This window comes from Peromyscus californicus, unplaced genomic scaffold (genome assembly GCF_007827085.1).
Source record: "Peromyscus californicus insignis strain IS unplaced genomic scaffold, ASM782708v3 Scaffold_1__1_contigs__length_55948999, whole genome shotgun sequence".
NCBI classification, from domain to species: domain Eukaryota; kingdom Metazoa; phylum Chordata; class Mammalia; order Rodentia; family Cricetidae; genus Peromyscus; species Peromyscus californicus.
Genome location: NW_026294492.1, coordinates 52827738 through 52844357, shown reverse-complemented (window position 1 = coordinate 52844357; position 16620 = coordinate 52827738). Strand labels below are relative to the sequence as shown.

The window sequence follows — 16620 nt, the reverse complement described above, 5'->3', positions numbered from 1 at the left end:
TTTTGGAGGCAGGAGTACACACCCTTGGTGCGGAGCCTTGACTGGTACTGGGGATGACTGCACCCAAATCCTTGCCCCCCCCATCCCTGCACCTGGGCACTGGCCCTTGGACTCTGATTTAGGTTGGGATGTAGGGTCCATCTCAGGGACATCCCAGGAGTCCAGTCCTGCGGCCAAGGGACATAGATCAGGGTGCAAGGAGGGCCACCAGGTCCACAGTGGGGCTGTATGGGTCATGGACCAGATGACATCACCATTTGCTGATGACACCTGCCAAGTCAATTTCTGGGGGGCGTGAGGATTGTGAGGATTTCCTACAGCTGAGGGAAGCATAAGGGGTAGGAACATAGTCAGGGCCATCATCCAGTCTTTAGGAGTCTTATCTTGAGTGGGTTTTGGGTACGTTGGAGCTTCCATCTGGCTGGCTTGTCTGGATTCTCGCCGTCCTCCAATGGCACTGACTTGATGTGTGAGGCATGGATCCAGGCAGCGATTCTGTCTACCTTAATGGTGGTCAGAGTGGTTAGCAGCACAGTATATGGCCCCTTCCAGCAAGGTTTGATGGTCCTGGAGTGATGTCTGCGGACATAGACCAAGTCTCCAATCTGGAAAGGATGAGGCACCACCGGACTCTTGGACTGGTACACCACCGCTAGGGGTTTCCAGACTTGGTTCTGGATCAGCTGTAGGGCCCTCAGGCAGGCCTGTAGGCTGGGAGATGTAGCAAAAGAATCAATGTCAAGCCCCAGCAGGTCTGTTATCGGGGGAGGCCCCCCATAGAGAATTTCATTTGGAGTCAGTCCAAAAGGGGTAGGGGTGTTCCGGACCCAGAACAGGGCCATCAGCAGGAGCTCGAACCAGTCTCTAGTGTCAGTCTCCAATGCTAATTTAGTCAAGGTCTCTTTAATGGTTCTATTCAAATGTTCTACCTGTCCTGAACTCTGGGGCCTATAGGTGCAATGTAGTTTCCAATCTATCCCCAGTACCTTGGCCACCAACTGACTTATCTGGGAGACGAAGGCAGGGCCATTGTCTGACCCTAGTACCTTGGGTAGGCCGAAACGGGCAAAGATGTCTTCCAGGATCTTCTTGACCACCACTTGGGTGGTCTCCTGCTTTTCGGGGAATGCTTCTGTCCATCCAGAGAAGGTGTCTATGAAAACTAGGAGATACTTGGCCCCATACCTGCCTGGGCGGATTTCAGTGAAGTCAATCTCCCAGTTTGTTCCTGCTCATGCCCCTCACATTCTGGCTCCTTCTGGTAGCTTGAGGTGGCCTGTGTTCACCTTGGCGCAGGGGACACAGGATCCTGTGATTTGTCTGACCAGGGAGTCTAGTCTAGGTATGAAAAAGAACTGTTCCTCCCTTTCTAGTAGGGTCTTGAGTTTCTTGTGTCCTAGGTGAGTCCACCTGTGAAGGTCAGCCACTAGTTCTCTGGCCATCTTCCGCAGCAGGACCACCTTGTCCTGGAACCTCCAGACCCTGGCCTGCTCATCATATCTTGCTCCCAACTGCTGAACCATATTTAGGTCCTCATCTGAGTATTCAAATCCTGGAGGTGTAGACTGTGTCTCTGGTGCCTGCAGTAGGAGCACCTCCTTCTCTAAGGCTGCAGCCCTCACTGTTTCATCTGCCATCCTATTTTCCCGAGCCACTGGGCTTTCTCCTTTTTGGTGACCCAGGCAGTGAATAATGCTCAGTTTCTTTGGCAGGTGGAGGGCTTGTAGGAGATCAAGAATCTCCTGTTTATTTTTAATGTCTCTGCCGGCGGAGGTCAGCAGGCCCCTCCTCCAATATATCTCCTCATGGATATGTGCAGTGGCAAAAGTGTAAAGGCTATCGGTGTAAATGTTGACTTTCTTACCCCATGCTGCCTTCAATGCTTGGGTGAGGGCCACAAGCTCAGCCTTTTGAGCCGAGGTTCCAAGTGCCAGAGCCGACGCCCAGACATCGGAGGTTCCATCAACCACAGCCGCTCCCACTCTTCGCTCACCTTGGTGTAAGAAGCTGCTCCCATCTGTGTACCAGGTGTGGTCAGCATCGGGCACAGGCTGGTCTGTCAGATCTTTTCGGGTGCCATGGGCTTCAGCCAGGACTTGATGACAGTTGTGCTGTACCTGGAACTCCGGTCCCGTCTCTGAGAGCAAGGTGGCTGGATTGAGGGAGGTGGCTGTCCCGAACCAAATCCGTTCGGGGTTTAGTAACATGACCTGATAATGGGTGACCTAGGCATTTGAGAGCCACTGGTCATGGGGTTGCTGGATCACTGTCTCTATGGCATGGGGGGCCACCACCATGAGGGGTTATCCTAGGGTGAGTTTGTCTGAGTCTTTCACTGGGGAGGCTACTCCTGCTACCATGCGGAGGCATGGGGGCCAGCCAATGGCCACATTGTCCAGTTTCTTGAAAAAGTAGGCTACTGGTCTCTTCTATGGGCCCAGTTTTTGAGTCAGAACTCCTTTTGCTACCCCATTATGTTCTTCTACATACAGGGTGAAAGGCTTGGCCATGTCTGGGAGGCTCAGTGCCAGGGCTGACAGCAGGGCCCTTTTCATGTTGTCAAAAGCCCACTGTTCTCTTTCCCCCCAAGTGAAAGGGATGTTGGCTTTTGTGAGGGGGTACAGTGGAGCTGCCATCTCAGTGAACCCCGGTATCCAGAGGCAGCAGAAGCCAGCACTTCCCAGGAACTCTCTCAACTTCCGGGCACTTGTGGGTGGAGGTATCAGGGCCACAGCCTGTTTGCGCCCCTCCGTCAACCATCTCTGACCCCTCATTAGGAGATATCCCAGGTAGGTCACCTGTTGCTAACAGATCTGGGCTTTCTTGGCCAAGGCTCTGTACCCCAACTCCCCCAGTCTTTCTAATAGGGCCCCAGTACCTTTGAGGCATTCCTGTTTGGTCTCAGCTGCCAGGATCAGGTCATCCACGTACTGAAGGAGGGTCAAACTTGGATGGTTAACTTAGAAATCAACCAGGTCCTGATGTAAGGCCTCATCAAACAGAGCAGGGGAATTTTTAAACCCCTGGGGCAGCTTTGTCCATTTCAGCTGCCCTGAGAACCCAGTTTCTGGGTCTTTTCATTCAAAGGCAAAGAGGGACTGACTCTGAGGGCTAAGCTTCAGACAGAAGAATGCATCCTTTAAGTCAAGCACCATATACCAGATGTGACCTGGTGGCAAGGTGCTGAGCAGATTGTATGGATTAGGTATGGTAGGATGAATGTCCTCAGTCCTCCGGTTCACCAACCTTGTCATGAACTGGCCTGTAGTCATTCGTGCCGGGCTTTTTAACTGGCAGTAAGGGGGTATTCCATGGTGATTGACAGGGTTTCAGAATGCTTAACTGTAACAGCCTTGTATATGGGGCTGGATTCTATATTTTGCCTCCCTAGCCATGGGGTACCGGCGGATAGATACTGGAGCAGCTGAGGGTTTCAAGTTTATTACTAGGGGCAGCTGTTGGGTAGTGAGTCCCATACCTGCAGTCTCTGCCCAGGCCGAGGGGAACTTAGTGAGCCATTTAGGGTCCATTGGGGAAGTTGGTGCTGGGGGCCTTTCATGCAACTGGTGTTCATTTTCCAAACATAGGGTCAACACTTGGAGGGGCTGACCCCCAGGGCTAGCAACTTAAGTCCCTTTTTCCTGTAAGTGGATCTGGGCCCCCACTTTTGAGAGGAGTTCTCTCCATAACAGTGGGTATGGACAATCTGGCACCAGCAAGAACGAGTGGGTGACCTGACCCGTGGACAGGTGGACTTTCCGTGTCCATCTGTATAACTTTCCCCCAGTGGCACCTTGAACCCATGATGTTTTGGAACTGAGGGGTCCTTTGGCCTGGGTGAGGACCGAGTGTTGTGCTCTGGTATCAACCAGGAAGGTCACTGGTTGGCCCCCCACTTCAAGGGTTACCCAGGGCTGGGGGGGGTGGCTCCTGGCCCTGACTCACCTAGTCTTATTTTTCCAAAGACAGCACCCGAACAGGCTTGTGTGGTTTCCCTTGTTGACCTCTATTTGGGCAATCTCTCATCCAATGTCCTTTTACTTTACAGTAAGCACATTGATTGTGATCCACCATAGCCTCCTTTTGTTCCCCAGGTTTCTATTCTGTCTATGCCTGCTCTGCTCTGTCCCTGTTACTATGGTGGCCAAGATTTTAGTCAGCTCCTTGTTTCTCTGTTTGTCTCTCTGTTCCTCTCTATGTTCCTGTTCTCTGCGAATCCTCTCCTCTCTCTCCTCTGGTGTTTCTCTTTTATTAAAACTCTTTTCAGCCTCCTTAACTAGGTTTTGTAATGTATACCCCTGTAGCCCCTCCAGTCGCTGTAGCTTAGTGCGGATGTCCGGAGCCGATTGTCCAATGAAGGACATTATCACCTCAGCCTGCCAGTCTGGAACTTGAGGGTCGAAGGGCATATACATACAGTATCCTTCCATCAACCTTTCAAGAAACCCTCGGGGGTCTCCTCTGATCCTTGAGTTATAACGTGTACCTTAACCAAATTGGTGGGGCGCCAGCCTGCCCCTTTGAGACCCGCCAGGAGAATCTGGTGTTAGAGACGAAGTCCCTCCCTACCAGCCACGGTGTTGAAGTCCCAGTCAGGACAAGTCAGGGGGAAAGCTTCATCAATCTCATTGAGCAGCTGAGTGGGTCTGCCATCATCTCCTGGCACATTTTTGCGGGCTTCCAGGAAAACACGCTGCCTCTCCTCCGTGGTGAGAAGGGTCTGCAAAAGCTGCTAGCAATCTTCCCAAATGGGCTGATGAGTCAGCAGAATGGATTTGATCAGCCCAGTCAGAGCTTGGGGGTCTTGGGAAAAAGAAGTGTTATAAGTTTTCCAGTTGTAGAGGTTGGAGGCTGAGAGCGGCCAGTATTGGATCTGGCCAGCCACTGAACGGAGAGGGAAAACCTGTGAGGTTCAGATGCCCTCTGTCTCCCCTGCCAGTTGCGGAGCAGGTGCAAGCAGCTGCTTAGCGGTGGCCAGAGCTCTCTAGGCGCCCCCTCCCCCAGGCCATTTGCGGCAGAGGCACAGGCGGCTGCTTAGCAGTGGCCAGAGCTCTCTAGGCATCTCCTCTGTTTCCGTTGAATCTGGGAAAGGAGCAGAAGGGGTAGCCTCCCTCTGAGGAGGGGGGCAATCTCCCCAGGGCTGGGGATGGGCGTAGGGAGGTGGGGGATCTGATAACAGTAGATCTTCCTGTACATCAGGTAAAACTGGTGGGCTCTTGGGCCCCTCTTTCTGAAGTTCCTTGAGAGGGTACAATGAGGATGCAGAAGGGGCTGAGGAGGAGGGGGAGGAAACGAGAGGGCCTGAGGAAGAGGAGGGTACGGAATGAGGGGGACAGAGGATGGGGGAGGGGTCTGGACCCTGAGGCAGAGGATGGGGAAGACGAAAGGAAGGGTTTCACCCAGAGTGGAGGGTCCCTGGCCAGGCTCTCCCAGACTGAAAGGTATGGCACTTGGTCAAGGTGTCCTTGGGGCCTGGGCTGATAAACCCAAGCCTTGACCTGCAAGATTATATCAACGTTAAAAGTACCATCTCAAGGCCAACCAACATCAAATGTCGGCCATTTTCGAAAAGTTATCCATTTTCGTTTCTTGACTTCCATGGAGGCATCGTGAGCTCGGGCTGTGACGTCTCTCCAGTGGTCTAAAGTCAAGCTCAAAGGGGTGGTTATTGATTGTCCCATAGTTGGGGAGAAGTGAAGATAGAGGGCAAGGAAAACAAACCACAAAACCAAATCAGACCCAACACAAACCGCGAGGTGGCCAATCGGCAAACTGAAAATACAAATTCCAATGGGAGAGGCCGCCTACAGCCCGCCTCCCTGGGGATGAGAGACACTCGGTCTCTTCTCCCCCGGACAACCCTGGAGAGTGCCTCTAGAGCGGGACTAGGGGTCTCAGGGCACGTCTGCCTCCCCCACTGATCCAAAGAAAGATTCAGGTCCTGCGCAGGCGCAAATTACAGGTGCCGATCAGCCGGACAGACAACAGATAGAGAGATATAAAGAGCTCAATCTTACCTCCAACTAGTCACGGAATTCGGGGTCCAGGGTCGCCCTAAATCCCGGAATGAGCCCCCAAATGATAGACCCCAGACTCAGGGCACTACCCTCTCAGGTGGGCGCCTCAGAAACCCAGACTCCAGACCAGTTGATGCAATCAGCAAGAGGCTTTATTTGGTCGTTTGCACAAACAGGCCCTCTGCACTATTCAGTGAGAGGAGCCTTGAACAGTAATTGCAGGCATCTTTTAAAGGCAAAAACCACAAAATTAGCATAGCATTCAGGGCAATATATAATTGGCTAGTTTAAAGATCAGCACTGAGGAGGGGGACTACAGCTATGGGGACTTTCCATGGGGGCTGCTTTTCTTCCTAGAATAGCCATAGGATGTTCTGCTAGACCCAGATAATGTCACAAAATTATTCTGCTGAGGCTACAGGATGTCACAAGAAATATCACAAGAATGTTTCTGCTGAGGCTAACAGTTGGGGGCCTGGGACTGGTGCTCATTCCTCTATCTCATGTTTCACTCTTTCACCTGCTGTGCTGATTCAACTTCAGCCTTCACAGCAGGGACCAAGGCAACAGCAACTATGCTGGATTTTTGTGTCACACAAGCTAAAGTCATCTGAGAAGAGAGAACTTCAATTAAGAAATACCTCCATAAGATCATGTTGTAGGCAAGTCTATAGGGTGTTTCCTTAACTGGTGGTTTATTTGGGAGGTTCCAGCTCCTTGAAGGTGGTACCATCCCATTGATGGAGGTACTGGATTCTATAAGAAAGCAGATTGAGCAAGACATGGGTACCAAACCAGTCAGCAGCATTCCTCCATGGAAATGGTTCTCAAATTCTCTAATATTGGGACCCAGTAATACAGTTCCTCAAGTTGTCATGACCCCAACCAGAAAATTAGTTCTGTTACTACTCATAACTTTAATTTTGATATTGATATGGATTGTAATGCAAATATCCAATATGCATGATATCTGACATGTGACCCTGTGAAAGGGGACCTCAACAGCACCCCAGAGGTTTCATGACTCACAGGTTGTGAATCACCACTCTGTGGTCTAGGGATTAACTCCTGCCCTGTTTGAGTGGAGGTCCTGTCCTAACTTTCTTCATTGATGAGCACTGTGGTGATGTTGTATCCCCCATTATATTGTGTACCCTAATAAACTTATCTGGAGTCAGAGAACAGAACAGCCACTAGCGACACAGAAGCCAGAAAATGGTGGCACACACACCTTTAACCTAGCATTCTGGAGGCAGAGATCTATTTAGATCTCTGTGATTTCAAGGCCACACTGGAAATTTACCCAGGCATAGTAGCACACACCTTTAATCCCAGGAAGTGATGGTAGGAAGCAGTAAGGTATATAAGGCATAAAATCCAGGAACTAGAGCCCTTTAAGCTTTTAGGCTTTTAGCAGCAGTTTAGCTGAGATCCATTGGGGTGAGGACTCGAGGTTTCCAGTTTGAGGAAACAAGATCTTCTGACTCCCCATGGGAGACCTTGCCTGGGAGGAAGTAGGAATGAGGGGTGTGTTAGGGGAGGAAGTCTGGAGGGCAGGAGGAGGGAGGACAGGGGAATCTGTGGTTGGTATGTATGAATAGAAAATCTCTTAATTTGAAAAAAAGAAGAATGCTTATTGGTTTTCCAGAGTACCCAAGTTCAGTTCCTAGCAACTATATCAGGTAGCGCACACTGCCTGCAATCAAGGCAGTGAATGGTCACAAAACTTTCAACTCCAAGGGTATCCAAGACCTCCAACTGCCATAGGCACTGACACTTATGTGCACATACCTACAGATAGACACACATACATACAATTAAAAATCAACCTTTAGAAAGAATATTTCTTGAGTCCATGTAGTCTTTTGACCATGATGTCCTTCAGGATGCTCAGTGGTGAGAGTATGATGGGTCAATGGGCCATGGAGATGTTTCACAATTCCACTGGGCTATTTAAAGAGGCCCAGGGCATGTCTTGCTTGGCTGGGAGAAAACATCACCATATAAAAAATATAAATTTTTAAAAAGAGATTGTCAGAAGGAAGTGTGGCCATTCTCTTTATGAACTAGAAGCAGCCCATAATTTCTTGATCTAATTTCTCCCCTAAGACCTCATTATGGCTATCTTATCAGCTCTGTTTTAAAACAGTCTGCCATGAAAGGGGAAGATAGCTCCTGTTGCCAAGTCTAGGAAACAGTGCAGAAGCCAGGGAAACTGTCATATTTAATTGTACAGTGATTTATGAGTCTTTGATGGTCACTGTTGCAGGGAATGAAAACCTAGATCAAATATCTTAAGGGACTCACTTCTCTTTTGAAGTTTGCTTTAATTTGTTTATATAATTACTCTATTTTTAAAATGTAGCATCCCATCTAGGATCGCAGGAATTCAGCTTCTGACAGGTTAAGTTAAGGATAAGTCCTAGTGACTTGCATAATGACTGAAAGTACTTTATCATGCCCTGATGGTTGGATACTGCCCAATCAAAATGTTACACTTCAGGAAGTAGCACTTTAAAGTGAATATTTAAAAAGAATTAAAAATACTAATAAAACATTTTTTTGCATATTTGAAGAATTTCAGTTTGTGACCTAGGTAAAGATAACACTCTCCAATGTCAATACCTTACAACATAAAGATCCAGCATTACCATGCTAGCCTAGGTGACAGTTTGAATGAGAACGACCCCCACAGGCTCATGTATTTGATTGCTTGGTTACCAGTAGGTGGGGCTGTTTGGGAAGGATTAGGAGATGTGGCCTTGTTGGCAGAGGTGTGTCATTGGGGTTGGGCTTTGGGTTTCAAAAGACTTGTGCCATGTACAGTGAGTCTCTGTCTCTGTTTTTGTCTCTGTCTCTGTCTCTCTCTATCTCTCTCACTCTTCCATTTGTGGATCCAGATGGACGTTCTCAGCTATTTGATGCCATGTTTTTCTTCCCCTATCATGGACTTAAGCTTCTGAAACACTTTCTTTCATAACTTGTCTTGCTCATGGTATCTTATCACAGCAATAGAAAAGCAACCAAGACAGCGTAGGGGCTGTCCTACACAGTCAATGCTTTACATCCGGAGGACCCAGTATTTTCATGTTAGCTCAAGAACTGTTTGGCATGGTCAGGACCTTACGGCACTGAGGACCCGGCACTATCATGTCAGGGGCTGTTTCACATGGTTAATGCCTTACAATGCAAGGACCCAGTGTTTCCATGTCAGGTTGGGAGCTGTTCTACCTGGTCATGTATGCATCTTTCTTTAGGCTATGATATCTTCCCTCATCCAACGCCCAGCCTTACTCTAGATCCTAAACCTAAGTAAAAGTGTCCCCAAATCTGTCAGTCTATAGCCACCTTCACAATTTTTGTTTTGTCAATATATCACTCCATGGTTATTTACTGAGTGATTTTTTAAGAGTTTATTTATTATGTGTGCAATGTTCTTCCTGCATGTATACCTGCATGCCAAGAGAGGGCACCAGATCTCATTACAGATGGTTGTGAGTCACCATGTGGGTGCTGGGAATTGAACTCAGGTCCTCTGGAAGAGCAGCCAGTGCTCTTAACCACTGAGCCATCTCTCCAACCTTAATAGTTTTTCTTTAACACCTAAAACCTTTTAAAATTGAGCCAGTCCTAAGTGAGATACTGAATATCTCACTAGTTAAATAAAATAGTTGTCACCTATTTAAAATAATCCTGTGTCACTCCAGTGTTTGCCACCCTTGAAGACTGTATTGAGTATTTAGGCAGCAGTAAAACTAAATCAAACAAACCCCTAATTTGCTCCAAGGTCTGACGTATATGAGGGATCTTGACCATTGTGGCTCAGATAGGAGACAGGAGTTGCTCCTCACAAAACTTCTGGCTTTTGATTCTTGCCTTAAGCTCCAGGAGGTAGGAGAAACAAAGAGGGACCTCTCTCCATGGTGTTTGTATGGAGAGAGTGGAAATAGCCTTTCCCACTAAACTGGAGGTTGACCTCCGACCTCCCTGCTACCCTCTCCCAGTGGATAAGACAACTTGGTCCCCATCTCAAACTGGAACTTTCCACATAAACTTTAATTTCCAGTTAAAATCAATGTTTCTGCCTGAAGGAAAGGAAGACCAAAAGGAAGCTCCATTTGCTGTTTGGAGGACCTGAGGTCTGTCATCTCTACTTTAGACACTTACTTTCTGCCCCAGCATTCCAGGAAATCCAGGGAAACCCTATAAAAAAACCAACAAATACTGTGATTGTTTTGAAATGCCACTTGGAAGTGGCTGTGGATAGATTTGGACAGCCATTTTTATGATGGCTGTCCCTCAGTCCACAGGTGGGGGGCTCCCACTTCTATTGCAGCACATCACTTGTACAGATTTGCCATTGCCTTTTCTCCTTTGGGACCCAAGTCACCCCTTTCACCTCTGGATCCCTAGGAGAAAACCAAAAGAGAGGGTCAATACACTAATATTCTGTGTGTGTGTGTGTGGGGGGGGGTGATTAGGGATAGAAACATGTCAAACTGATAAACTACTAGGCCAACTCCCTCATTTTTGCAAAGCTCCAGGCTCAGATAATAGGTAGCTTGGCCAGTAAAGCCATGCTTTCTGGTTAGACCCACTAAGTCCTCTTTTTTTCTTTTGATTTGTTGCTGTTGTTGTTGTTGTTGTTTTGTTTGTTTGTTTTGTTTTTTAAGACAGGGTTTCTCCATGTAGTTTTGGTGCCTGTCCTGACTTTTGCTGTATAGACCAGGCTGGCCTTGAACTCACAGAGATATGCCTGGCTCTGCCTCACCAGTGCTGGGATTAACGGTATGCACCACCACCACCTGAGGCCCCTAAGATCTCTTAAAGTTAGGTAATAAAGGGAAACATAGTAAGTCCTGGGTCTCAGATCCTCTCATCTCACAGGGCATGTGTCCGCAGATGCCTGTTGGTGTTTGTTTTATTTTGGGAGAAGAGAAGGCTGTGTGATAGAAACCTGGCCTTAGGCTAAGTCCTCTCTTCCAGCACCCCTATGCTGACTGAGGATGACTCTTTTCCTGGCTCTCATTTGTTTCCCTACTCCCTGTAGGGAGCAGGAACCTCACTGGGAGGTCTTTTTACCAGAATTGCCATGCCTCAGGAGGCCTGCTCTTCTCTCTCAGCCCATACAGGATGAAGGACAGAGGAGTAGCTTTGAATGGTGGCTGCAGTTGAAGAAGAGCTGGGCCTGTCTTCTACTCACCTCCAACTCCAGTAATGTGCCCAGACCAAAATCTGTGATGCTATCCACCACCAACTCTAGGATCTGGTCTGCCAGGAGAAATAAGGACTGACCTTTTCCCCTCTGGATCCCTGGAAGGCCTAAAAGAAAGCAGACTGTTTATAATCAGCTTCCAAGACAGCCGGGTGTGCAGTAAGAATGGAAGGACTCCTGAATGCGCTGCTTAGGTCTCTGGACTCTACTGTGAGTTTTAAGGGGCATGTAGCAGTAAACAGGAAGATGTCCAGGAGGCTTGTGTTTATACTAGGCCTAAAGACAATGCAGCTTTTCTCAGCCCTCAAAAGCCTAATCCAGAGGCAAAACCCTGATAGCCAAAGAGAACAACAGGAATGAGATTCCTGTGTCCCTGTATCCATGATGGCCCCCAAAGGGCTGACTCCCCAGCCCAGGGTGAGAGTCCCCCAGTCCTGCCCTCCCCATCTTTGTAGACAACTGCTGCTCCCCAGTCTTAGTGAGAGGGCCTGGGAATGTTCCTCTGGACCACACACTGAACTTAGTGCCCATTGGTCCTCTGGACCCCGGCAAGCCCATCATACCCAGGTCACCTTTGTCAACCTTCAGCAATTAGAAGCTGGAAAAGAACCACAGTGATAGTTCTTCCAGAAACAGAAACATGGGTTGTGGGAAAAACTGGGATGGAACCAGGGTGTTGGGTCTGGGTTGTAAACTTGAAGTCCTGTATGACCTTTGGCCTCCTCCTGGGGCTCCACTCTCCATCTTTCATTGTGGTTGTTGATATTAAATAGAGAACAAAAATGACCAAGATAAAAAATAATAAAATAAAATAAAAAAGGGGGTTGGGCATTTAGCTCAGTGGTAGAGAGCCTGCCTAGCAAGCGCAAAGCCCTGGGTTCGGTCCTCAGCTCCGAAAAAAATGCCCAAAATAATACAGATCGCCTAACTAAATACTCACTAAGAAGCTATAAATGGTGATGTTTGATCTTTTCCTGGAAAAGGTTGTGAGAGGTTGGGGAGACAGTGTGAGGGCCTCAGAAAATAGGCTTGCCACACATAAAAATTCTTTGCCTGATTTGCTTTTTGCATAGGGTGGGCCTTTCAGACATCTCATTATACTCTCACCCTCAGTTCAAAGCCAAGCAGAGGGAAAAATCAGCCTCTGGATAGATAAATGGGAGGGGGTGGTTAACAAGTAGGGTGGGCTCCATTGTGACTCAGAGTAAGCTTGAATCTTGTTTTATATAGTATTTTTATTTTATAATTAACTTAATTTCACATATCAGCCGTGGATTCCCCCATCCTCCTTCCTCCCACCTCTCAGGTCTCCCCCCACAATTCACCCTCCACTCCCACCTCCTCCAAGGCAAGGTCTCCCCTGGGGAGTCAGCCCAGACCGACAGACTCAACCAAGGCAGGTCCAGTCCCCTCCTCCCTATCCCAAGGCTGAGCAAAGTGTCTCAGCATAGGCCCCAGGCTCCAAAAAAATCAACCCATGCACCAAGGACAGGTCCTGGCTCCACTGCCTGGGGGCCTCCCAAACAGCTCAAGCTAATCAACTGTCTCACTTATCCAGAGGGCCTAGTCCAGTTCCATGGGGGTTCCTCCACCATTGGATCTCAGTTCATGCATTTCCACTAGTTTGGCTATTTGTCCCTGTGATTCCTCCAACCATGGTCTCAACATCTCTCTAAGCTTGCATCTTAAGCATTCTCTATATTACAAAACTGCATGCCACCTCTAATTAGTAGAGATACAAAGTCAACTATATCCTCACTGGGGGGATTAATTTGTGGGTTTTTTTGTTTTTGTTTGTTTGTTGTTGCTTTTTGTTGTTGTTATTATTTTGTTTTTTAAGGCAGGATCTCGTGTGTCCCTGGCTGGTCTCATTTAAGTGAAGATGGCCTTAAACAGATGCTCCTGCCTCCACCAACTGAATGCTAGGATTATAGGAAATGTATCACCACTTCTGGCTTCGTATTCTGAATTTTGAATATCTTTATAAATTATCTTAAATATAAAACTAAGCAAGTGAAATTAATTTTGCTCGCATTTTGCTTTCATTTAATTTGTCACTTCAACCTGCAATCACTGTAAAATAGTGGGAAAAAAGAAAAATTGAAATGTACATGTTGCATGCTGCAGATATAGGTCAGGGGTAGAGCACTTGTCTAGCATGTACAGGTGCTGGGGTATGGTGATATTTTATTTGTATTAAAATGTTATTTGTATGTTAATAAATAAAGTTGCCTGGGGGTCAGAGCTATTAGTAAGCCATAGGAAAGCAGGGCAGTGGTGGTGTATGCTTGTAATCCCAGCACTTGGTAGGTAGAGCTAGGTAAGTCTCTGTGTGTTCAGGGATACAGCCAGTATTGGATACACATGCCTTTAATTTCAATACCAATCATAGAATACCTGGAGGCCTATACAGACAGGCCATGATGAGGCAGTCATGTAGTTGGGTTTACAACCAATGAGAAGGCAGAACAGAAACTCTATATAAAGACTTTAACACAGGGGCAGCTCTGGTTCAGAGAGGTAGGACCACAGCAGGAGGAAGGGTAAGGTTTTAGCTCTTAGCTCTGACCACTTAGCTTTCTTCTTTGCATGGTTCTGGTTTCTTATTTAATAAGAAGGTTGGTTACATCTACACTGGGGCTCATAAGAGAGAGTGAAGGAACCAAGGTACAGGAACCTGCTACATAACTGCTGGAAGTATAGCTATAAAATGATGCAGCCCCTAGCACCAGAGTATGCACAACATTTATAATAGAGAAAAGGTAGAAACCCCAAATAACTACTGCTTGATGAATAGGTAAACACAGGATGCTCTGTTAATACAATGGTCAAGTATCTAGCCATGAAAAGGGGTAGAGTACTGCTACATCCTATAACATGAATAAACATTACAGACATTAAACTCAGTGAAAGAAGCAAAATGACAGAAGAATGGGATAGTTCCCTGTTAGCTGGTTTGATTTCTATTAAACATCCAGAATAAGAAACCTGAAGCAGAAAGTTAGATTGGTAGCTGATAGGGGGTGGGGTCTGGAGGAATGAAGAGCAACTACTAGTGAATAAATGGTTTCTTCTCCAATGACAAAAATATTTTAAAATCAAATAGTGCTGCCACCCGCATAGCCTGGGACCCAGAACTGGCGAGGGACGTCGAGGTTAAGCAGCACTCAGGACACACTGTGGTTCATCATTCAAAGAGAGCCCCTTTATTGACTATCCATTAGCCTTATATACCCTGCTACTTCCTACTCTCCATGGGGTCAGGGTACAGTCCTCAGGTTCCCATCTGCATCCCAGCAGCTCAGCCAAACAGGAAGACCGCAAGCAGAGAGCTGATTCTTGAACCATTGTTCCAGCAATAGCTATATCGTAAACATCCTGTGACTTACTTACCACAGAAGAGGAAGGACAAAAGGGCACCTTAGGGCAACTTAGGGCAAGCAAACAGGCTATGCACAAGGCCTGTTCAGCGTCTGCTGCCAACATGTCCTCTCCTTTTCTTTTTTAAAGCACATAGATAGCCCCTGTCTTAGATCACTTGTAGCACCCTCTCTGACTTACCTGTCCTGGGGGAGGCCCTTCTATCCCCTGTCTTAAGTGTTCAGCATGACACAGGAGTTGCCCGCCTTTGGGTACTATCTTTCCAACATATGTAACCACACCTGAGCAGATTCAGGGGGCTTCATAGCTAATAAAGCTTGCTTGGTTGCCCATTGGCCTCGACTAAACTGGAGATGCTATTGGTACACCATGAAGAATCCGAGCCCAAGACCCAATATACACAGGATAAGTAGGGAAACAGACCCTGACCACCTAGTAACCCATCCAGCAATTTTTGACATAGCTTCCACCAAACATTTTCATCAATAGGAGTGACTCTGTTTCATTAATACGAACAATGGCATGAACTAATTGCAAAGTAAAATTTACAAAAGTTGCATTCCATGACCCTCTTAAGTAATCATTCAATTCTTTAACCTTAGCAGATGCATTCACAACAATATGAGGGGTTACACATATTTCAGAAAACCCATAGGCACATAACATATGTTGTCTAATTGTCCATTTAAAGTCTGTTGGATGTCCAAAGCACCAGCAACTCTTTCCAACAGGGCATTGATAGTAGTAGCCTGTCGCACTCCCTGGGAAATAGCCAATCCAGCTGCAGTGGCTGCAACAGCCGAAGTTGCAATGGCAGCAATTATAGCAGCAGTTATGCCAAGGTCCCTTCTGCTGCAATGGAGTTGCAAGGGAAATTCTGCTGTATTCTGTTCCAGCGACATCATGACAAAGGCAGGAATTCTCACCACCACAGCATGTGTGACATTAGGACTCCAGCAATTACTTAGGCTGCAATTTAACTCCTCCCTTCCCACACCTGAGACATTCCAGAGAATAAAGAAAAGATTTGGCATTATTGAATCCTGCAATAACGTTTTGAGCAAAGCATAGAGAATTACGTAAATTCATGGTGACATTCATGCTTTGCACATCATGTTTAACATTACTAGCTGCAGTTCCAATAGTCCCATTAGAGGCAAAGACAGGAGGAAACACAGAGCTTTCAATACTTACTGGCAACAAAACTGGAGGATTCTTAACCAGGCTCCATGAAGGCTCTGTGTAGACCCAAGGGCTAAGGACCATCAGCACCATCGGAATCATGAGGTTCTTCATGTTGAGATTTCTGTGTCTGTTCCACAGGCCAAATACACCGTTCTGGTATCCAGATTGGCTTCTCAGCACCTAGAGGGTATACACAAACTGCTCCCCTCACCCTACCAATAGCGGTGCCAGGGATTGCCATGTGCCTGTGGAAAGATTCTTCCACCTGACCAGAACCTCAGAGGGAGAGGGGCCTGAAAAATGCCATTGAGCAGCAGTATGCCCATGAACATCCACAACCAAAAAATTTAAAATAAATAAAGGAAAGGAGTAATTGTGGTCCCTGTACATCCCTGTACATCTAACCTTCTTTTGTTTTTTGCAAATAAGTCTTTAAATGTTTATGCACTCGTTCAATTATCGCTTGTCCTTGAGGGTTATAGGGAATGCCAGTTTTATGAATTATTTTCCATTGTGAACAAAATTTCTGAAAACTTTGGCTGGCATAAGCTGGCCCATTATCTGTTTTAATACACTGTGGAACTCCTATCATGTACATATGATAAAGTTCCAAAACTTGAAATATGCGTGACATCCATTTGCCAGATATCATTGGGATGTAGGTCATGAGGATTAACACCTAATGATGGTACATGAATAAAAGGAGCACAAGTGGCACAAGTAGATACAATTTTTAAGGCCTCAGTGCAAGTACAGCCAGTATGATGCTGTAAGTTTGTGCATTGAGATGGGATTTCTGATGTAATTGAAAAGCCTGATCAA

The 16620-nt window shown here is 47.0% G+C and overlaps 1 pseudogene; it reads right to left on the bottom strand.

The window, feature by feature from the left end:
- Positions 1-359: 359 nt before the first annotated feature.
- On the bottom strand, positions 360-15515 carry LOC128115155 (uncharacterized; annotated as a pseudogene).
- Positions 15516-16620: the final 1105 nt, after the last annotated feature.